Source organism: Hibiscus syriacus, unplaced genomic scaffold, assembly GCF_006381635.1.
Source record: "Hibiscus syriacus cultivar Baekdansim isolate YM2019G1 unplaced genomic scaffold, ASM638163v2 tig00116959_pilon, whole genome shotgun sequence".
Taxonomy (NCBI): domain Eukaryota; kingdom Viridiplantae; phylum Streptophyta; class Magnoliopsida; order Malvales; family Malvaceae; genus Hibiscus; species Hibiscus syriacus.
In genome coordinates this window covers 268,289-293,634 of record NW_024063485.1, presented here as the reverse complement: position 1 = coordinate 293,634, position 25,346 = coordinate 268,289, and the positions used below count along the sequence as shown (strand labels likewise).

At 34.2% G+C, this 25,346-nt stretch overlaps 1 pseudogene; it reads right to left on the bottom strand.

Moving 5' to 3' along the window:
• Nucleotides 1–11,200: 11,200 nt before the first annotated feature.
• LOC120189794 lies at nucleotides 11,201–15,127 on the bottom strand (annotated as a pseudogene).
• Nucleotides 15,128–25,346: the final 10,219 nt, after the last annotated feature.

Here is a 25,346-nt window from a genome sequence, read left to right as displayed (position 1 = left end):
GTTGAAATGTAGCTAGTTGGCTCTTATTTATCAAGGCTCGATCGTGCTCCCTACTCTTTCTTGGACAATGTGGGATTAGTGCTTTGTCATAAATAGAGTATATGAATTGACTGAAAGAAGCCACGGCAGATTTACAAAGAATATATAAAAGTCTAAATAGATTAGAATCTGTTTCCTTGTTTCTTTGTCTGACTGATTGAAAATGGTTGTAAACCAGACATGGACTCGATTTCGAATGGTCATAAACTATGTGAGATATCAGAGTCTGCACAAGCTTTCCTCATGGCTGCCATGAACGGATCTATAAAATCCAAGGAATTATCTGTGAGAGTTTCAAGAAGCTTTTCTTGTTTCTCAGCCCAGATAAGATTAATCCCTTTTCAACATCTTTGCTTCAAAGATTATACGTTGAAAAGCTTAATATTTTGTGCTGCAAGTTGAGAAAGAAACGGAGGAGAAGAATTGCATTGCCAAAGATGTCACGGAAGTAAGCTGTTTTCATCTTGTTTAATGGATTTTATTGGTGTTTAAGAGAACATTTGATAACATTGATAATCTTGTTGGTTTCGAAATGAACAGTTGATTGGTAAAACACATGTAGTGTAAAGCTTCAAAAGTGTTGCAACTTGAGTCAGACATTTGCAATGGCCTATATGAAGGGATTGAAATGTTGATAAAGACAGCTGAAGGGGGATTGAAAGGTGCCAAGGATCTTCTTTTTATGTTAGATACGAAGGGTTTTCCACATCTCAAGTATCTTGCTGTTGTAGAGTCCTCGGAGATTAAATGGATCATTAACTCCATGTCCATGGGGTTGGCTCCAAGTAAAGCATTCCTGAAAACCGTAACAGTCGGTGATTGTAATAGATTGAAGAATTTGTTTCAGTTCTCCATAGACAGAAATCTGAACCAACTGCAACAAATTTCCGTAAGGGATAGTAGTAACATCACAGAGATTGTTGCAGGAGAATGACATCCTAGAGTTTTGTTAACAAACAAATGGGAATTATGCACAGGGATGAATCGAGGGGTGTGGTCGCAGCCGCTAGAATTTTCAAATTCCCTTATATTTTAGATTTTATCTTTATATACTCTATTGATTATCTAATTTCGCACCTCCTAAAATTTTTAATATAACTTCTTAAGTTTACACCCTGACATAAATTTTTACGTTCGTCCCTGATTATGCAGGTTGCGTGTCCAAAGATGCATAAATTGACTTTTGGATGGAGTGTTGGACTTAAGATGTTCTATGGAGGACACTCAAACACCCCAATGTTGCTTAAAGTTACACCAAATGAGTGCAAAAATGAAGGGTGTTGGGAAGGCAGCCTTAATGACAGCATACAAGAGCTCTTCCAAGAAAAATTAGGATTAAATTCAGGGAGGAGGTTAATGGATATGAAAGAATAATACTGAAGAGATAGTTGCATTTGTTCGTCAAGGAGGATGTTGTTATACATATTATTTAGAATTTAGACTGTATTCATTGTTCACATTAGATTTAAGTTGTCAACTATGAATGTAGAAGATAATATAATAAATTGTACTCTTCCCGTTCCATTTATATTGTCTATTATTGACTTTTCAAGTAGTTTTAAAAAAAGAAAAAGTTTGTATAAGAGATATATTGTAAAAAAATTAAAATAATAATTTTATCCAAAAAAAAGTTAAATTTTTTTTTTGAGATACTAAAAAAATGGTAGAAAGAGAAATGTATATAGTAAAAGTTGTTGATTTTTTCAAAGAAACAATTTAAATGATACAATTTTAAAACGTAAAAGGGACCATTTTAAGGATGACAGAAACATGTTCACCTAAGTTTACCTTTCATTCTCAGTAAGTTTTCTTTTATTTGTGAAGAGATCCTTTAAGAATATGGCATACATTGACACTTTTCAGATCACCTAAAAGAGAGGTATGTTTATCTCCACTTTTCGAAAAGTATCAAGAATATATTTCTCCTCGGCTTGCTTATCACGTTTAACCAATCTCAACGAGAAAAGAGGTGGAGTGGCATAGGGAAATGGCATGGGAGGTGTTTGCGATCCATCTTCTTTCTTTCTATGGGATTTTGTGGAAAATTTCTTTGGGACTATAGGTATCATAACAGTGCCACTTCGAAGGGTGATGACACTAACGTTTTCCTTTGGGTTCGACCCGATTTACGAAGGTAGCTTTCTTTGGGACTCCAATTGACTTACAACTTATGTTAGTTGACTCATTTGTTTGTCAAGCTCTTTAAAGTGAGCTTCAGTCTTGATCTGAATTTTCTCTTGGGATAATGCCAAATGTTCTACAATCATCTCCAAAAACAATTTTTACGGTTGATAATGCTAGGTGGAGGTGGCCTTGATTGATATGCTTGATTCGATCTCAGATTCTATCCATAGATAAAATTCGAATAATCTCTCATCCCTAGATTATAAGTGTTGGCATAAGGATTGTAAGTTTTCTAGGGAGGTATCATAAAATTTCATATTGTATTTACTTGTGTGTAGCATTTTTCTTTAACATCAAACAATAATTTGTGGGATGATCTGGCATTATGCATATTCCACATAGTCTTGATGTACTTGTTTATCCTGTAACAAGAAAAATAACCACATCAGTTTACTTATCAATTTTACTCTCTAAAGAAAGTGTACTTATCTTATGAACCCATCGAGTGGGTTAACTAGGAGGGTGAAACTATTGAGAGTTGGCGGTCATTGTAGAAATTAAATTTCTGGCCCTATTTGGAGTCATGTTCACAAGAGCCCCTCCGCTAGCCATTTCTACAAACTTCATTTCCAAAGGAAATTATCTTTCATAGAAATACTAAAGAAGAGTTTGTTCAGTTAATTTGTACTGTGGGAAACTATCACAGAGTTTCTTAAATCATTTCTAATATTTGTATAATGACTCTACATCTTTTTTGTTGGATTATTAAGATGTTTCTTCTTAATTCACTTGACTTTGTCGTAAAGAAAAACATGTCAAGAAAAAGTCTAGTCATATCAGCCCATGTCGTAACAAAATTAGGTGACAAGTAAAATAATTGATCATTAGCCAAATCGGCTATGGAAAAAAGGAAAGCACGAAGCTTAATCTGATCATCAAGTACTCCACAGGGTTCCATCCTTAAACAAACCATATGAAATTCAGTGAGATTTTTTTGCAGGTTTTCACTCGATAATCCATAGAATGTCGGTAGAAGGTGGATAAAACTTGTCTTAAGCATGAAAAGAGTTTCTCCAAAGGGGAAGACGAAGTATAACGGTTGTTTTACGACAGGTGTCGCAACTAGTTCTCGGATTGTTTGATCATCCATCAGAACTGGTTTTTCGTATGCGAAGTGTTTTCAATTTTAAAGGGTGTTTCTAGTTCTGGTTCGGGTTGTTGTTGTTGTTGTCTCCTTTCCCAAAGTATTCTTCCACATATTCTCTGGGCAAGTGCTTCTATCTCTGGTTTAAAATCTACTTGTTCTCCCGGATTCTTCCTGGTTTTAAATCAAAACAAAACTATGTCAGTAATTCACCGAAGTCTCCGACAACAACTCCAATTTGACAGGCATCGTAACTGTCAAATAAATATTCTTTTTTCTCAAATGAAATAAATAAGAACGTAGGATAGAGAATAAATGGCTGATCTGCAGGGACACAAAATTTCCAATATCGAATTGTGTTGATCCTGATCCAAAGAAACTGTAAGTAAAAGAAAAAAAGGGTTTAGTGACTCTTGATTTTTTTTCACACTCAATGTGACCCTCGAACTTAGAAAAAATAATTTAATGTAGCACTTTGATGTTGACGTGATACTTCACGATGTTGATGTAACGGTCGACGATGTTAAGGTGACAGTCCACAATTATTAGTGACTTGGTTGATGACATGACTGATTGGCTAAATTAGTTTTTCTTCAAGTTCGGGGGTCAAATTAAATTAATTTTTTAGTTCAAGAGTTTATTTATTTTTTTTAAAAAAATTAAATATAAAAATTTAAAAATATAAAAATATTACAAAGTTAAATATAAAAATATCATTAGTTATTAGTATTATTTATTAAATAAAAAAAAGGTTCTATTTAATTTTAAATATTATTATTCAATTCAATTTAATTTGTTATTTTATTTTTCATATCAATTACGACAGTCAGCTTTGTCATTTTTTGGTGGCGCTCGATACCTGCAACGATCTCTTCGGGTTGTCATGCAATTGTTCCAGCTTTTTCTAAGGAACAGGAACACTTGGTTTCCTAGTAATCCTATTTTTACCCTTTTTTTAATCTTTTCATTTCTTTCTTTCTTTTACTTCATCAAATAAAATAAAATCTCTTAAATGTCATACTTTCATTAATTACTCCAATTATATGAGCTGTGATTCACTTAAATTAGTATAAAGTTAAAATAATTCTATATATTTTCGTAATTTTACATAGATTAATATTTCGATAATTTGATAGTCATATTTTATATTCTATTCACACAAATTATACATAGATAAACTATAGAGATTTAGACCAATATGAGAAAGATCGGATTTATTCATAGTTTTACATATATGACAAGTATATTTTTATTGATATTTTACCGTCGGATAATTGGAATATTAATTGTAAGAAAAGTTATGGAAGTACATATTATGCTTTCCTTCTTGTGAATTCTCATTATCTTTATTTTCATTGATACACGTACAACAATTCTAAATTACTTTTTTGTCGTAATTTCAATAGAAAATAAAATAGTAAACTAAATTAAATAATAAAAATTTAAAATTAAATATAACCTATTTTTTTTAATAAATGATACTAATAATTAGTGGTATTTTTATATGTAACTATTTAATATTTTTATATTTAAAATCTAAAATATTTCTATTTAAAAAAATCAAATAAACCCTTGAGCTTTAAAAAATCAATTTCGCCCTAAAAAAAATATTTATCCCATCAGCCACATCACTAGCCACCATAGACTGCTATGTCAACATCGTGGACCACCACGTTAACATTGTGAAGTGTCACATCAACATTATAACGGTGAACGACAGAAATCATTGGTCAAAGGGCCATATTGAATTCCTTTTCTAAGTTCGAGGGTCACATTGAATGAAAAAAATATCGATGACCACTTTGGTTTTTTTCCCAAAAGTACAAGGGTCTCATGTACCCTCTTGCCTATATATATATAAGATTAGGATCCACTTACACTATGTAAACTCTTTTAGTTTTATACCTTTTTAGGACCATTATATTGAGAAAAATCAAATGCTGAGATTAATTCATTTATAATTTATGTTATTAATTTATATATGTTTACTCTAGAAAATATTTCTAAATCCACCACTAGGGGTGTAAACGAGCCGAGTCGAGCTCGAGTATTGCTAAGCTCGACTCGACTCGAAAACTCTGAAATGAAGCTCGACTCGACTCGAAAACTCGCGAGCTTAAAATTTTTAAGCTCGACTCGAACTCGAAATCCTGAACTGAAGCTCGTGAGCAGCTCGAAAAGGCTCGAAATGATTTTTTTTTTTAAACTTAACAAGATTGAATCCTCAAACTCAAACTCGAACCTAAATCTTAAATACATGAAAGCCTTATTGTATTTTAAAAAAAAATCAACACATAAATATTAATATTATTAATAATTTATTTTTTAAAAAATAAATTCTTAATATATTATATTTTCGAGCTGCTCACAAGCTTTTCGATTCGAGTATCAAGTAGCTCGTTTCGGCTCGTTAAGAATTCGAGTCGAGCTCGAGTTCGAGTCGAATCCATTCGATCCGAGTATTTATCGAGCCGTGACCGAGACAGATCGCGAGACAGAGTCGATCTCGAGTAGCTCGCGATCTGTCTCGTCTCATTTACAACCCTAGTCCACCACTGTATGTTGCATTACATAATCCTCTTGTATTTACGGTGTCTGCAACAATGAATTTTCTTTCCTTTATTTATGATTTTCTCGTTAAATTTATCTATTTATAATCTCATTTATTTACTCGATGTTATCATTCCGATCTTCCCAACACATACAAAAATAAGGCTTGCACAATCAGTAGAGAAGTCACATCATGAAGAACACTATATCGTGAAGTGTAGGCTCCAAACAGGATGTATCGAAGGGTGTTGAGAAGTATGATGTGTACTCTTTAGAAATTTTAACTTTTTTTATATTTCAAGTATTTTTTATATATTTATACGAATTATTTAGTATGGCTTCAAGATTTTATAATTTTAGGTGTTTCTCAACTCATTTTCACGACAGATCTAGAACTTTTTGCAATTTTCAAAGTAAAGAATGTTATACAATCCGAGACGAAAATAAAGAAAAAATCGAACTTTAATTAATAAAGTAGAAGCAACAATTTAGAATAGAGAACCTGAATAATAACAGAGTATTGATCTCGAAACTGGTTGAGGCCTGTAACTACACGCAGTTTCCTTAAGACAGTTTTTTTGTCATTCCTTGGTGCTCGAGATGTCTTGGTCATCTATCTACTAGGATACAACAACGATATGATCAGCGCACAACAACACAACTTGCGAGATCACAAACCAAATTTTTCTAGAGACTATCATTGAAAACAAGAGAGGGAATTTTTTTTTTGAGTTGTGTCTAACCTAGCATGTTAGCATATTTTTGTTGTTAATTAATATCTAAATAAAATATAAAATAATCAATTAACACCATATTATATCAAATATATTCGTGAATTGCAAGTCATATCATATTTAATATTATGAATTAAAAGGAAATCATATAATATTCTTTTTAATTCAGAATATTAAAAATATAAACTTCACTTAAATATTTAAATTCATAGTGGGTAAAATATCCATAGGTCCATAAAATAAACAATTAATACCGTATTATATCGAATATATTCGTGAATTGCAAGTCATATCATATTTAATATTCTGAATTAAAAAGAAATCATATACTATTCTTTTTAATTCATAATATTAAAAATATAAACTTCACTTAAATATTTAAATTCATAGTAGGTAAAATATCCATAGGCCCCGATCAATCTTGGACATTAACATTGCCCACGTCATGCTTGTGCATGCACTCAATTCCAATGGGTTTAATTGGCTTGGATTTGCACCTAATGTGTCATTTAATAAGTATTAAGTAGGTTTGTGTATATAAACTATTTCTTTGCTTAATTTCCCACCAATGAGGGATATGGATTTTCTCATTTTCCTTACAAAACACAATTCATATGTACATTGAGCATTAATTTCTCATTAATCACTCGATTATTTTGAGCATATAAGATACCGTTGAAAAGATCTCACGTAATAGAATATGAATCAGTAAATTCATTATTCGATTATTCATCTTTACACTTAAAAAATATCCCTCAAAGTTTCCAATTTATCACATTTTTTCCAACAAAGACAGGGATTGCACTTAGTTTTCTATGATCTTTTAGATTCACTCTCTCATTTATCATTTTGTTCTAGATAGTAGAAGCTTATGTCATTCTCCTTTTATAATTTTTATATTAGATTAAAATTCATAATTCTGAGCATATATATATATAATGTTATCATAAAATATAATATAAAAATAAATGAATGATTATGTTACATAAGTTATATATAGACATTGTAATGATCTCTAAAAAATATGTTTATTTGTATTTTCTCTCTTATTCCGTCAGAGTTTATATTCAAGAGAAACATATTTTCTTAAAAGATTTTAATTTTTTAGGCAATCTCCAACAATGAGTTTAGTTACGCTTTCGTATAGTATTTTATTCTTGATGATTTAATATGGTACATTTTAAGATTTATTTTATATCAATTATATTTTTATTTTAACAGTCTATGGTTGAAATTCCAATGAGGAGTTGGATTTTCTAGTTTATGCTAGATTCCATTTGGGCAAAGGAATGCAAATGGGTTTTCGAATTGTAACCTAAGTGATTTTGAAATGCTATTCTAGCTAGTAAATATTTTTTTTTGAATAAGCTAAGACGATTACAAAGTAATATATGTTCTAAATACTCTTAATCATTTGACAATGAACGCTCAATCACCTTGCTACAACTGCTAATGCTCAAACCCATGACCTCTAGGAATAACAACGATTCCTTTAACCATTGAGGTAAGTTGGTTCGTGCACCTAATAAATATTGCTTGTGGTGAAAAGTAACATTTATAGATGATTTTCAGAAAATAAATTAGGTTACATATAACACATATACAAACCCTATTTTCACCATTAAGTTCTTTTTCTCGAATGGAAACAATTATAGTATATTGAAATTTTATGTATGCTAATAAATTACAAACTTATTTGCAATTAATCCATGATAAGCTTTCTCATCTTTCCTAATCCACCAGGCTGTGGAGAAGGTGAAGGCGAAGAACCTGCATCCAAATGGTGCATTTTCATACATATTTCAAAATATAAATAAATAAAGCGTGTGATAACTTTAAAAAATTCGTTCATGTCACTAAAAAGTTTCAAATTATCCGGAAATAATAATATACAAATAAGGTATAATGTCAAAATTCATCCCTAATATTTGAAAAAAAAATAATCACTATAATCCCTATTTTTAATTAAAGTTTGGTCCTAAAATTTTATTTTTTGGCAAAATGTTCCATGGTTGGATGAAAGTTGTTAGTTGAGTAACAATCAAAGCTTGTCACTGACGTAACAAGTCATATGTGTCCAAAGTGATGACACAACATACACTATATCAACACTTACACACACGTGACATGTGTCTATGTCATGTCATCACTTATATACACAAAACATTTAATGGCTGTCCCTTGTTCCCATATATAATGGGGTAAGAGGATGTAAGATAGTAGGCTGCAACACTAGGTTGAGAGCAGCTTCCGTAGAAGACCTCCGAATTATGAAATGTCCAAACATTTAATGTCATGTCATCACTTATATACACAAAACATGTGTCACACAAACTAATAATCACTTATTATATATTTAATATGAAAAATTGGAAGGGGGCAAAAGTCTAATTTATTTAAATATAAACATATAAAGACCTAAAATACTATTAAGCCAAAAATTTTGGGAGGGACAAGAGCCCCTCCCACTCTCTATATAACTCTATCCCTGCGTACACGTGATATGTGTCGCATATCACTTATGTACATGTGACATGTGTCATGTCATCACTTTGGACACATAAGACTTGTCACAATAATGTTAAGCTTTGATCGATATTTAATTAGTAGTCTCCATCCAACTAATTAAGGGTCATTTGACTCCAAAATGCAATGCTTAGGATTAAAATACTCTAAAAAGATATAGATCAAAATGATTATTTTATCAATTGTTAAAGTACATTTTATAGCATTGTGCCTATAAATAAATAATACCTGGGGAAAGAGTACTAGCGTTCGCGTACAAGGGGGCATAGGAGGCAATACTAGCAGATGTAATGCACTTCCATTCGCACTTCACATTGCACAAAAATCCCGAACCACATGAATCATTGCAGTCCCTCATGCAAGCAACCGAATCCTCACCGAGTACCTGATGCCCCATCACGCTTATCACCATTACTGCCATCATCATCATCCTTGCATTTTCCATTCCGTTCCTTGATGGAGAACCCTTCCTCTTCGTCTTGCCTTCGATGTCGGAAAGCTATCGGTTTGTCTATGTTACCATTATGTTAATATTTCAGTGAAATTTTCTAAATTTAACGCCATTTTTAATGCTAACAAAACGGACTCTGTTAGAGAGAAGAGAACGAAATTTCTGGAAAATATTTTAAAAAGGAAAATTGTCAACTAAGATCCGACATTACTGTATTTACCTTTAAAACATCTGCATCAATATGAATACGATGTAGTGTAGATGTATGCTATTTGGATGTGAATGTAGAAGTACGACTGTGTAGTTGAAACTAGCTTTGCTTCTCACTAATAATTCCATGTCCCTTCGTTTGGATCTTCTACTTCTTTACTTACGCCGGTCCCAGAAAATGTGTCATTAAATAGTATTTTAATTTTGAAACATAAATTTTAAATAATCTTAAATATGATACGTATATTATTTTTAACTTTGTTAAAATGTAACAAGAAGTTCAACTTGACTTCGGTAAAACAATGTCCCAGAGCAAGTTAAAACAATTATAGGCAGAATACATCAATATCTTGGAGGCCGTTTGGAAATGCTTTCAAGGATGTGCTTTTTGTCCAAAATTCTATTTGAAACGCAAAAGCATTTCCAAATAATTCATTTTTGAAACATGATTATTGACTTAAACCGAAAAGCTGAAAAAACCGAATTTCCACTCAAACCGAGAAGTCGCAGACGTCGACCACCGAGCCAAGACAGACAAAGGCGGAAGCACAACCAATGTGGAATAGAATAACATAGATCACAGTCAAGCATACAGACCACCCCATATTGTCGCACAAACTCAGATAACGAACAGGCGCCAACAACAGTCCAAAAGAACTACCCAAAAACAGACCTAACACCAAACAAACAATTACACAAAACTAAAGAGAACCATGAAAACGACCAAGAACATGAGCATGTACCGTGCCCCGAAAATCAGAGCGGAAAACAACGATAAACATGACCCCTATCACAGGAGAAGGGGTCGAGAGACTTTTCATTTTCCATATTAAAATTTCGTCAACCTGAAAATACAAGAAGAGTGATTATTTATTTACAATGAGACTAAAGAATAATACAAAGAAAAATAGTAAGATCGTCGCTGGCCAAGGCCAAACGACCACCCAAAGATATGGATGGAGGAGTGTGGCAAAGCAGTAGAGCAATGGCGAACAACAATGAGATTTGCAGAGCAGTTATCAAAGGAATTTTTTTTCTCCCGAAAAACACTTAAACAAAACGACATTGTTTTGGGCCTTTGAGAATCAAACAACTGCACCAAAACAGCATCGTTTTTGGTGTAACAACCACATCGACAATCACCAATCACATCATCTTGACGCTAACGATTTACGGTCCAATAGTATAATTGAAACAGAAATCAAATTTTAATGTTATAATTGGTTAAATTAAAAGTTCAGTAATATAAACGCTGCAACGCAAAGTTAAGTGGTATCTGGTAATAAAACTCTCTTTCTTATAAACTTTGAAAATATTTTTTGTTCTTTTTAAATAGTAAAGAAATAAGTCAAGCATGAATAAGCAAATGAGAAACCTTCAAACTCCAATTCCGAAGCAAAAAATTCCTTTGAGAACAATGCTGCCCGATTGAGAACATGAATGTCCAAGAGAATCGTAGAGCAATGTCATCGGCAACTGCATGGGGATTCTTTATCACTTCTTCGAGAATTTGTGTATCAGTGTATGCTTAACTTCTTATCCCTTTTCTCTTTGAATCTATGAATCCTTGCCACAGCACCTTATCAGGACAAAACCATCAGAAACAACATAATAAGATTAAGTTGTAAGAATTTATGAAAAGTATTCCGGAATCTAGATGATATCAACTGTTATTCGGACTCTGGGATAAGTGTCCGATTTAAATACAGACATACTAGTTTAGCTAAGATTAAAGTCGGTCAATCTGAGGGAAGCTTTGAGCATAGCCGCAGTGGAGGATAAAACGATTGCCGGGAGTTATACGTACTCCGGTACAGGTTAATTTCGTAACGATAGAAAAATGATATTTTTTGCAGATCTTACAAAATATATGATCATAAACGACCACAGAAAACGATTTATATGCTGCTCATACTTTTTAGTTTGTTGTTGCTATTGTTCAGAGGGTTTTATATAGTGGTCGAGCAAAAAGAAAGATTAACAAATTTCAAGATCTAAAGCCTGATTCCGGGCAGGAAAAATCTTTTATTAAAGTTTGCACTGGAAGAGAAGAAAGGCAGCAGAGTGGAACATAGGAAAGTTCAACTCGGAAAAAGGAAAATTCACATATCTAGAGAGCAAAAGTGGACACCCAAAAGGTTCTGGAAAGGAAAAGAATCTTCCTATGATGAAATATAATTTGCTTGAAAACAGCAAAGTAAGGTTCAAAGTAGCAGCAGAAAGTACATATAAATGATATAATTCTGATTTAACCGACTTATCTGACAATTTCTGATTATAAAAGCCTAGAGATTATAGTTTCCCAAAGTACCTTTTGTATCTCTTCTTGGAATCACATGGACAAGGAGCATTTCGGCTCATTTGTCCACTCTTTGCCATGTTATACTTGGCAAGATCCAATGGTGTTGATCCCATTAGTTTTTGCACCTGTAAAAGCAAAAACAGAACAAATGGCATTTCCCATGATTAAATACGCAGCTGGTGATAACTGTAGGAGAAACATTCGTCTAAACTCAAGTGTGAAATTCTGCAATCGGATAATGAATGAAGGTGGGCATCTCTGTCTTTTAAGCAATCAGGCATTGAACCAAAAGAGTATTAAGCAGTTCCCATAAGTCGATACTCGTTAGTCATGTTTTAACTGTAGGAGAAACATCCGTCTGAATTCAAATGTGAAATTCAACAATCGGAAAACTAATGAAGACAAACATATCTGTCTTCTAAACAATACGTCATTGAACCAAATTATGCAGTTCAGCAGATCAAACACTTTAAAAACTTAAGGGTTCGAAAAAAGATTAAATGCATCAGAATACTTTCAAAAGGACTCTCTGTTCCTCCGACTTTTCATTTTCCATATGTTACTCATGTCCGTTGCATCCAGAATGAATATGCCATATACAACCCTACAAGTGTACTCCAAATACATGGGGAAAAAACATAGAAGATTGACAAAAATACACTTGTTTCAAACACATATAGGTATCTAAACCTCACACCCTAATCCGAGGACCAAAGATATGTAATCATCTTTTTTATTCAGAAAATGTGCATGATAACGAGGAGCAATAGCAACCCCCATACCCTCTAGCACAAATATCTTCTTTCTTTCTTTCTTTCAAATAGCTTATCCTACTACATTCAATATCATATCCCCCAGGCAACAGCAAGAAGAAAAAGATGCATTAACTTAGAGAATTTAAGATCAGACAAGTTGAGCAATAAGCATCAAGACATTAGCTCATACAATTTAATCATTCAACATATAATTAACTAAAGATATAACCATAAAAGGAAAACCAGAGCAAACCTACCTCGGGAAAGTTCTTTGGCATCGGTTTTCCTTCCTCTTTCAACTTAACCATCTTCTTATGCGCTTCTTTAGCCCAAGTAAACTTCGCAAGAGCGTTCTCAACATACAGTAAGGTACAATCACACTGCTTTGCAGCTTCTTTCTTATGACTCAGTTGGAGAGTCTACGGAAAGCCAATAAAACCTAAATTCAAGATCGATAACATAACAAAAGCAACATCAACAACAACCAACGAATTCACCACTTAATCGAAAACACGCCTAACCTACAAATACACCCATAAGAAAAAAAAAAGAACAATTGTGGAGGCAGAATTAGAAGACAACCTCGCCAGTCGGATCACAACCTCCAAGATACCTAAAGATGGCTATATTTTCTCAAAAACGTCGTCAAAGGTAGCCTCGCTGGTTCTACCAGCTATGTATTCCTTAAATTTCCCTAAATTTCTAGCGCCCTTTAGTTCATCGGCAAATCCTAATGTAAAAACATTCGTGTATTACTAACAAATTAATTTTGATTTTCCAAAAAAAGGGTGAAATAATAGCATCAAAAAACAGAAACTGTATTCTAGAGAAATGAGCTGGAGAGGAGATGACTCACGAAGGAGAGTAAAGGATTCGTCCCTGGTTTCTTTATCACCTGGAGAGGTCTTTTTGCCGGTGAAGAGCCCCTTGATCGAGTCCATCAAGGAGTGGACAGGTGACGTGGTGAAGATCGAACGGTGCTGTGATAGAATCAATTGAAATCCGGGGTAACTGTATCCAGGCGAAATGAATCTGCTCTTTGAAATGCTGTTTATTAATCTAGAAGTAAGCACTGTTTCTGAAACAATCACCGGAAGTTTTGCTTACTGAGGTTTATCCATGAAAGAGATGTTTTCGGTCCATTTTTTCTCAACTCTTGGATCACCAAAACGGTGCGTTTGAATAAAACCAAATCTGGAAATAGAGAGTTATATATTTGTTTGGCTAAATTACGTATTTAATCACCCAACTATTTGTGTGGTTCCGTTTTGGTCATAAATTATTTTCTTTCTCAAAATCATTCCTTACTTATGTTTTGGTTACCCAATGTGATAATATTTCTTAATGATGATGTCAAATATAGCATTTTCTTATGGAAACACATCAATATCATCATTATTTTTTTATTTAATTATATATATTTAATTTGCTTAAGGGTTATTTTTGTCCCTACAATAGACCCAATTTATCATTTTTGGCCCTATGGGGTTTTCGCATCAACTTAATTATTGAAGTTGTTTAATCGTATCAATATTTAAAATATTTACTATTTTTAGGGTTTATTGTTTAATATTTTAAGTTGGGTTTTAGGGTTTAAGATGATGTAATTATACAACTTTTAGAGTTAAAATGATGCAAAAATATCATAGGGATGAGAATGATAAATTGGATCTACTATAAGAGCAAAAATAACTCATAAGTCGTTTTAATTTATCTAAACTAAATCTATATTTAAGACTGCAATACATAGCGATGGGCATGGGTCGGGTTTTGACAACCCGACCCGACCCAAAAATTTTACATCCTTCACCCGACCCAACCCAATCCGAAAAATATATACCCTCCACCCGACCCGGTGTTTTGAGATAAAATCTGAATCTGACCTACCCGACCCGAAATAATAAAAAATATTATTTTTATTTAATAAAAATAGTGATTTAATTGAAAAATAATATATGGAGGGTATTATTGTAATTATTCATAAATATATAAGGTAAAATTATTTTTTTCGATCTGGTCGGGTCGAGTATTTTTAACCCTAAACCCAAATTCGACCCAACCCGAACATCACCTTTAAAAAAATCGACCCGATTCGAACACAATTTTTTCAAAAACCGAGTCGATTGGGTCGGGCCGGATAAAGTTGAAACCCGTTGGGTTCGGGTCCCATACCCATCCCTAGCAATCCATACATATATTAGCCACGAATGAAGGAAAGGGATGTCCGGAGGAGAGAGGCAAAGCGTATATATCAATATCGACATGTCGAAACTCCTCATTGTGCACCGTCATGAACTCAACTTCAAACTCTCGATCGAGCGCTAAACTCTGGTGCAAAGAGTTTTGCATATCAAACACGACTCTCTTCTTCCCACATGCTTAGTGATTAAAATAAAACCATTAAAATAATTGAATAATTAAATATGTAATTTACCCTTAAGATTTTAACATATAAACTTTTTATTTAAATTAAAAAAAAATAAAACGTCTCAAAAAATACTTTAAAAAAACAAATCGATACAAAATACATAGTTTATGAGGCAAGAGTACATTTAAATCTTAAATACATATTGTGATATTCCTTCACATGGAATATGGATAATATCTAAATTTCAATCTATCATCCGTAAATACAAAATAGGCCCAAATCATAAATATCCGCATCCGATACACAATATTGAATATAAATATGATCTAAACCTTCCAAACAAATCAAAAATATCTACAATACTCAAATTCACAGCATGAACCACTGCCATCCCAATTTGGAAATCACGAGTATAGATTATGTTTTGCAAACTCAAGTATTATAGCCAGCACGTTCAATATGTATATTAAGATACACTCAATCCCTTTCAAATGTAATTAAAAAAATAAAATAAAATAATACCTACATTAATGTGTACTGCACAAACAGACTATCCATTCAAACAAAAATATGATAGTGATTAAAGCTCCCCTTTTTTTAACTTTCCCATCCCTTAAACGATGGTACAACAGCCTTAAACCTTCTAAGAGAATGGTGGAATTGATCAAATGGATACGAAACCGAGGGCATCACCTGTATCTTCTCTCCTGGCTTCCTGAATTCCGGATAACAAATCTCCGAAAGACTACTGGAACATCTAAGCTTTAGTCCGCCTAAACTCGAACCAAATCTCATTGTGATTGAACAATAAGCTGTCGTGTGTATGCTTACCGAGATACATGAGCCCTAAATTTGCAAGCCTTCTCGTGCATTTCCCCCCTCCCAATCGCGTACAAAACTTTATGTTATGTGAAACAAATATGCGCCCATATATCTCGGTAAGCATATATAAAACCATACACAAAATCCGATCCAAACTTTGTGAAATCCATATCCTCACCACGAACGATTAAAGGTCGCTTATGTAAAAGCCCTTGCGAAGGAAGCTCATACCTATATGTAGCCATTAGGGAAGCTCATCCCTTTCAAGACAACGGAAATGCTCCGGTTTAAGATACCGGATAAAATGCAATCCCACGCGAAGTGTTCCACGTCCTATCTCGAGCATGCGAGAATCAGGTGTTAAGTGACTAAATTCTGCAAGGAACTCGAAGACATCCTGTCCTCCAGCCCATGGCTCCGCATAATTACTATGGTGCTCTTCAACAAGAAGCTCACCCAGACATGGAAGAGCAGTGTGGTGGTTTGCTTCAGATCCTTCATAGTGTGGAATACCCTTAAAGCTGAACATTCCACAAAATTTTACCACTAATTTGAAATACAAACACAAGTTCAATATAATTGTTTGATATTAGAGTACAATCATGCTCTCTTTATTTATTTCTTCTAATTTCTTTTATTTTTATTTATGGTGCAATCTAAACAGATTAACATAGATCGAATTTCATCTCAAATAAGTTAACATGCACTACTGTTTAAGCTAATATCCTTCGTTAATCCATCTATCTTCTCCATTTCAACTTATTTCGAGGGTAAAATAAAACAGATAAAAAAACACATGAATTGAAAATCCGAAGCTTAAAAGGGAAAAGAATTCATTCGATAATTACTTATTGAGATCTTCCAATTGTCGAGCACGTGTTCGAGGATTGATCCAACTTTGAGTTGACGATCATATATTGCCTCCAAATCAGTCAATCCAGAAAGGAACAGTGACTCCAATCAAGGAACCAACATCATGGAGTTGAGAACAACTTTAATATGTAAGACATAACGGACACGACGACGTTTTAAATCCGGAAATCCTTCGGTAATTGGATCATAAAGCATTTTCCTAACATCTTCCACATCCACCAGCCATAGACTTGAATATATTTTTTTTTGAAAGAGGGTACTTTGTATTAGAATGGATTACAAAGTACCTCAAGGGTCTCATTAAAAAAACTTCTCTATTCCTAAATGGAGGAAAAAGTGTACCTTGAGGTGGTAAGGATCTAAATACACGAAAAAAAATACATCACACATTCCATACCCCAGCCCTTCAACAATCCCCCAGCAGTACAAGAAAAATCCAAACCAGACTATCCAAAACAATGAAAAGAGAACTTAAAAGGGAACAAAACATAGCCAGCATAACCAATGGAACGAACCAACACCTCTGACTTAACAACAACAAGCAGATCTTGAGCGAAAGCAAACACAGAAATACTGAGAAAAAACTGCTCTGAAATTGCACAAACTGCCCACAAACGAATGCTTCCGGAACTTAACTTTTTGGAATATCTGATCAGCCGAAGAATAAACCCCACTAAATCTGAAAATATTTCTGCAATTCCAGAATACCCACACCAGACCAAATAAACCAATGTTCCATAGATTCAAAACTCTCCTATTTTCTTGGCGAATTCCCTTAAAGACTTCTAAAGAAATGCCCACTCAGATCAAAAACCTAAGTCTCCTGAAGCATCACAACAAAACCTGCTCGATTCTATGACTCAAAGAACATGACTAAACTTTTCGGGTTTTCCTAACCCTCAGACATTCCAAAACAAGACAGAAAATCTAGTATCCAAAAAAATAAAATAACCACCTACATAAGCACAAACAGAAAACGAAATCAGAGTCGACACTAACCAAATTTCACAATAGATTCCAACCTTTGTAACGTAACGCTTCTCAGCCCTGCAAACTCCACCCCCAAAGCATCAGCAACCCCTAGAATCTCCTCCGCTTCATTGGCTACACCTTGATCTTCCTCATAATTCACTCCGCCTCTGCCTCCATTCTGATTATGACTGCTTCTAACATTTAGCCTTCCAACCGGACCATTACGGTCATGCTTTATCCTCTTCCCATGATTAAGTCTCGACAACACTTTAAGGCTGACCCGACTCACCCCCATCTTGATTGGCTTTGAAACTCGATCACCACCCGAAATCAGAGGGATTTTAGGCCTCTTCCGAGAATAACCAGAGCTGATATCACAATTCGCAGTCGAATGAACCATATCCACAACATGGAGAGAAGAAACCTCTGCAATAGGCACGTCTAAGAGCCTTGAGCTGTTGGAGATGGATTGAGTCGCCCAAGCTAGGTCCAGATCCCTGTTAATTTCAATAAGCTCAGCACTTTCATCGAACACAGGCTGCTCACTTGACCCATTATAAGAAGAGATAGGAACTTCGTGTAGCCCTGCTACAGAAGTACCCCTACAAACCTCGATATCATCTGCATGCACCCACCTACCTTCTAAAAAGCCATTGACATAATCACGCCTCTGGCAACCAAACTCACCATGTTCCTGCTCAACTTTTCCCCCCTCGAGGCCACCTCCTGCAGCACCCTCAACCTCGAAGAATGTATAATTTGTTCCTTCATCGATATCCGCACACCATGCTCCACCATCCACCATGGATCCCTCGATAAAAGCTCTAGGCTCTTCAAGCACTTTGGTTTGAACTTTAATGGAGAATAAATGACCTTTCAAGTAAATGGAGATTTTCTCTGGTATAGATGATTAAGACTGAACTTCCAACAATACTCTAGCAACATCAAACCTATCTCTATCGGAAGTTTCTTTATCTATCATGACAACTCTTCCCTACAAGCTACCAATATCGTTGAATAACTTAACACTACAAATAGAAAGAGAAACATCTTTAGAGAGACACAAACTTTAATTTTAAACCTATTTTCATAACCCTCAAACAATTCCAACTCATCAAACCATAAACGAATCCATTCATATCTTTTCGCCCAACAGGCCTGACGATCTTTATCATTCTTGAATTGAATAACCATCAACAGGTCATGCCAAATGCTAACCTTCACATCCAAGCCTTCAGCTCTGAAAGTTGATTGAATAATATTATCATTAAACCTGTTTTTTTTAAAATAGGGTACTTTGTATTAAAGAGAGAACAAAGTACCCCACCTTAAGGCCCTCATTAAAAAACCTCTCTAATCCCAAATGGAGGAAAAAGAGTGTACCTTGGGTGGTAGAGAACAAATACACATAGAATAGTAACATCATACAGCCCATACCCACACCTTACCACAATCACCAAACCAACACATAATAAAGCTAACACAGACAACCAACAATAAGAAAAGAGGGCACACTGTGAAATACGCATACAAAAAAACCAAAGGAATGAACCTAGCACCGGAACGGACCAACAACAACACCTTGAACTTGACCGAAGGCACATCACTAAGCAATGGATACTCACTTGCTGAAATTCCTTCCACTCTTCATCGAAAAACAGTATGGGCACTACAAAAAATAATACCAGCTATATCGATGCTAACATCCAGCCACTGAATAGTGGCCCAACATAAAACAGTATGGGCACACTAAATAAACTATCTCCACACTACCTTAATTCCCGCAAAAGGTCAGAGAACCAACCATCACACCTCAACTTAGTTCTTCAATGAAGCAAACTTCAGTAAAGCTACCTCGAAGCCAGTAAAAGCAAGAGAATCCTCTTGCAACCCAGAAAGCAACCCATTACCAACATCCGCTGAGATCACCACTCCACCGCCAGCCCAAGAGCCATCAAAGCACAATATATCTTCATCAAGAACCTCCGAAAAAAAAATAAAGGAGAAGACCCTACCCATAATGATAATTGAGCAAATCTTAGGGACCACCGAAGCCCACTGCACTACCAGAGGCAATATGGCGTCAACAGAACAGATTCTAGAACTTGAACTTCATGGCTTGAAAGAATAGAGCCCCGCAAGAACCCTAAAATGATGATGAAACAAAAGTACCACACTAACAATGAAATATCTATGAAAATAATTAGACAACAATCTCCCCATCGTAGTTCAACCATACAAACCACTCTAAAAAACCTTGCAACAAGGCTCATCCGACTAGAGGCCAGTGAGCTAACAATCGAAATACTGACAAGGATCAAAGCACCCGGATCAATTAACCTACATTGTTGATTCACTGAAACATAACACCAAAGCACAAGGCTGAACCACCCACTGGACACCACCACCAACCAACCAGAACACGGTGAGAAGAAGAGGTCCACCAGAAAATAGCTTGGCAACTGATAAAACTTGAGCCACTGAAAAAAGACTAACACATGAATAAACCTACTAATCCTACAGAAAAAACTTAGAACTAAACTACTCCAGCTCCACTTAATCACCACGAAACATCCTCAAGACCAAAGCCTTAACCCTCCTCAACCCCTGATAGACACGCACCAACCTCAAAAAATTCTGGATAAGCAAAACTTGAGAACACAATAACATTTGCAAATCCAACCATAGATACTACTCGACTACTCTTCTATAGAAAACACACACACAGAACCTCACCATAGTGACCCTCAATCTGCCAAGAACCTTACCCAAGAAAGGAGAATAAAAGAGTAGCCACAAACACCAAAGCAGAAACCAAAGGAGGACCTAAACACTCTCACTCATACAAAATATTCTAAACAAACAATAGACTGTAACACTATGGCATTAACACAACCAGCTTGCATACAGATATAACCATCACGACTGACTCCTGAAAACAGAAAAGAAGCCCAATCAGAAATTCAAGAAGCAAGCCTGATCTCAAGCACGAAACATCAAACAATAAAAATCAAGAGAAGATACAACTGGAAGAGAAAGGAACAACCTCACGAAACTAGAAGAGAACACCCAACCAAACGAGTAGTAAATTTGGGGACGAAAGCCAATGAAACCTAATCCCAAAAACACCAGAGCAGAGCCGATTAATCACTTGATCAAAGAACAAAAGAGGAATCGTTATCACTGAGTTAGGCTTATGAAATCAAGAGAGGAGCGGTCAAAGGAGAGTGTGAAAACAGCAAAGACGAAGGTGGTGGAGGCGGCCACCGCCTCACTTAGAAACCCTTGAGAGAGAACTTTTCTCCGTAGACAAAAAAAACCTTGAGTATCTTGATCATTAAACCTGTTCTTAACTTTGCCTACCAAACTACTTTCCCTCCATGATAGCTCTTTCTTAGAAATTAGAACACTCTTGCTGCCCGCCACAGGGTTTGATGAAGAGCTTGCTTCGCTGTCTTCAGCAACCGATACATGAACAACTGCAACAGAACCACTATGATTTCCAACCTGCTGGCCAACAGTCTTTAAAACTGGTTTCCCACCTTCTACCAGTGCACCTCCCTCAACCTCTTTAAACGACCTAGCGTCCCTTAAAATTGGCTGCCAATTCTTTTTAAGACTTCTTACCACATCTACCTTCTTGCTAAGACTTCCAGAATTTATGGCATGGAAAACTCTGATCTTATAACCATCCATCACCCTACCATCAACTCTCCTAACCGCCAAGTTTACTTCAAATCTGTTTCTGAACCTTACGAAAGCAAAAGTATAACCCACAGATTTTCTTTTCATTCTATTATACACAATGAACACATCCAGAACATCACCATAGACCTGAAACGCTTCCTTAAGAGAGGAAATGAGAGTCCTCTTGTTAACATAATTAACAAAAACCGTGAAGCCCGAGTCTCTCATGGTTTGGATGCTCATCTCACACGACTGATTCCAACTACGAATTTTTATGAGCACTTACAGAAATTATAAAAGTATGAATAGAAGCATTACTGGATAACCCATTCAATATATAAAACCAACAGCAAAACCAAACCTTATTCTTCTACATCAATACCAATAGCCCTAATTTCATGCTCAAATCCAGTAAACCTATTCAAATCGAACAACCCACTCTCTCAATTCAAGCTAAATCCCATGGTCTAACCACAAATATTACTCAATTTCAGAGAAATGGAATAATTTCAGCAGGCAAAAAATACATGACAGGCGATGGATAGGTTATGACGACGACAAACAACAAAGAACAAATTGTTGCAATCTTTACTTCTCTGGTCCCAACTCTCAATCCCTAAAAAAATAATTTAGGGTTTAAAGATTTGTTTCAGACCTTTCGAAACAAACCCACTCACTCAAGATAAGATAAGAGGCGATGGAGAGGAGGCGACGGCGACGAACGGCGACAAACAGGGGAGGGCGGGGATCACGAACATTTCTCAACAACAGTTTAATCCCATCGTATAAATTAATACTTCTTTTCGTCTTAAACTTCAACATCCTTGATGTTTTCATCCGTCCACCACCATGCCATTCATACCACGTTCGATCTCCAATGGAAATTTTGTATCTTTCCAGCTTTCCAAAAAACATGTCATCTTTTGGCATAGCTTGCACATCACGGAGGCCTACTTCCAAAGTGGTTAGATGAGACAGGCACTGCAACTCAACAAGACTGGCATTGCTTCTTGGATTCTCAATTCCTTCAACCTCCCATCCATCAAAGCTACCATAGAGGTATAGTTCTTCTAAGCTGGACAAACTTGACAAGACATCTGGTGCTATTACTTCAAGATTAGTACAATCAGTCAAATCTAACAATTTTAGCCTGTTTAATTGTCCTATTTCCTTTGGTAGCATTGTAACTCTAGATCGACGGAGGTCAAGTACTTTTAAATTTTTTAACTCCCCTAAGAAGTTATATCTTCTAAATCACAATCTATCAAACGAAATGTACAAAGAGATTTTAAGTAACAATGGAGGAGGGAATGGATGAAAAATGCATCTCGGCAAAATCCAAAACTTTTAGTATTTGCGTTCCCTTAAAAAAGTTAGACCTGACTCGTTTACCGCTTAGTCCTAATTTGAATATTCAAAGTTGCCCTCTGGTTGATAGTCCTTATCTTCCACGTGATTTGTTCCCATTTTTCTTACTCAAATTATTGTGGTTTTGGACCTTTTGGTATTTGACGCTAAATAAGTTTGGACTTACCACTAGTACCGTTACAATTATTGATAGTCCTTATCTAGGGTATGTATAAGGAAAGACAACTTAATATAAGATTATTGAAAATAGTAATCGAAAATATTAATTTTGTTTTAACATTTATGGTAAAATGTTATTTAGAATGTTAATTTTTTTAACGTTTCTGGTTGCAATAAGAAATATTATAGAGAAAATAACAACTGGAAATGTTGAAATATTAACATATTAAATAACAAAATTAATATTTTAAGTAATGCTCTATCAGAAATATTAAAAAAATATTAATATTTTCGATTGTATTTTTCCTTAACCTTAACCACATCTTTATCTGCCACGTGATTTGTTCCATTTTTCTCACCCCCACTCAAATTAGTCTTCAACGATAAATAAGTTTGGACGTACCAATACTACCCTAACAATTCAATCAATCTAAGAGTTATATGAGTATCATTTATTATAGATTTATGGGTAAATTGTGTATTTAGTCATTCAATTATTTGTATGATGTCATTTTGGTTATATAATTATTTTTTTAAATCATATCTAATGTTACGTTTTAGTTTCATTTTGATAATTTACCATTAAAAAATTAAAAATGATATTGATGCGTCACTATAAGGTAATGTCACATCATCATTGAAAAAGTAAGATGCAACAACAGGTGACTAAAATGAAATCAAAACATAACAGTAAGTATGATTTTAAAATATAAAATAATCGAGTGACCAAAATCAAACTATATGAATATTTGGATGACTAGATATAAAGTTTACCCCAAAATCTATAAAAGAAAAAAAAGCAATTAAAATATGTGGGTATGATAAATAAGTTTGCACCTACCACTAGTACCCTAACAATTCAATCAATCAAGAGTTATATCAATATCCTTTTAATATAGTTTATGAGTACACTATGTATTTAATCACTCAATTATTTATATAGTTTCACTGTCCATCTAATTGTACTTTTAAAATTATATCTAATGTTACATTTTAGTTTTAGTTTAGTAATTTATCATTAAAATATAACAGTGGGTGACCAAAATGAAACCAAAACATAACATTAAATAAGATTTTAAAAAGAAAATAATCAGGTGACCAAAATGAAATTATGCGAATAATTAGATGACTACATACATAGTTTATCCTAGAAATCTATAAAAAAAAGCAACTAAAAATACGTGGGTATGATTAATAAGTTTGGACCTATTACTAGAAGAGGTTAGTATTTGATTGAGTCGAGTCGTGTCAAGTCAAAAAAATTTAAGTTATTTGAGTTGAAGAGTTGTATTTTACAACTCGAACTTAACTTGAAATTTTTTTTAGTCGAGTTTAAGAACTTAGAGTCGAGCTATTAAAGTTTCTATACTAATTTTATTATAATTATTTATAGTATTATGAGAAGAATTTGTTTCAATTTTTTGATTTTCTCTAACTATATATATATATATATATATATATATATATATATATATTATTTTTAAGCTATAATATTATTTAATATATCAAATACAATATAAAATTATGAAATATAATTATAATATTATATTTTAAAGAAAGTATTTTGAGGGTAAAATATTGATGAGAGTGTAAAGGAGTCAATGAATTAATGGGAAGAAAGAATTTGCAAACAATTATAGTCAAAAGACCAAATTGAGTAAAATGAAAATTTAAGGGACTAAATAAGAATATAAGAAGGAATAAGGAGGTAAGTGCCATATCATATAAAACCAACGGGAGGTAATGTCGGGGTTCTTACTGAAAATGAACTAAAAGTTTAGTGATTGTATTCCAAATTGTAAAAGTTGAGTGCGAAAAATGCAAACAGCCTAAAAGTTTGATGACTGTTTATATGCTTTACCCTAAAATGCTTAAAAGCAAAGGGACATGAAGCCCATTATCCCATAACCTCAACGATTCTCCCAGTTTCATTAACTCAATCCACTAGACATACGAGCAGTCTTCGAATTCCAAATTCAATTTAAACGATCTTGATAAAAATTGTATATTACAATCATCGATACGAACATAAAAATGAATATAACAATCATAATTCATTGATAAAATGACATTATCATAACTCATTCGTAACCTATCTTCCGTCTTCGGTGTTCAAAACTGAGAACAAGTTAAAAATCACTCTTAATGGTTTCAATTCACCATAAACTACAACACGTTAGAAAAATGAGAACAGCCCGTTTCAGTTGAAAAATCATTTATAAAGGTTGAATGGTATTTTGGTGAGCATTAGGAGGAGCAAAC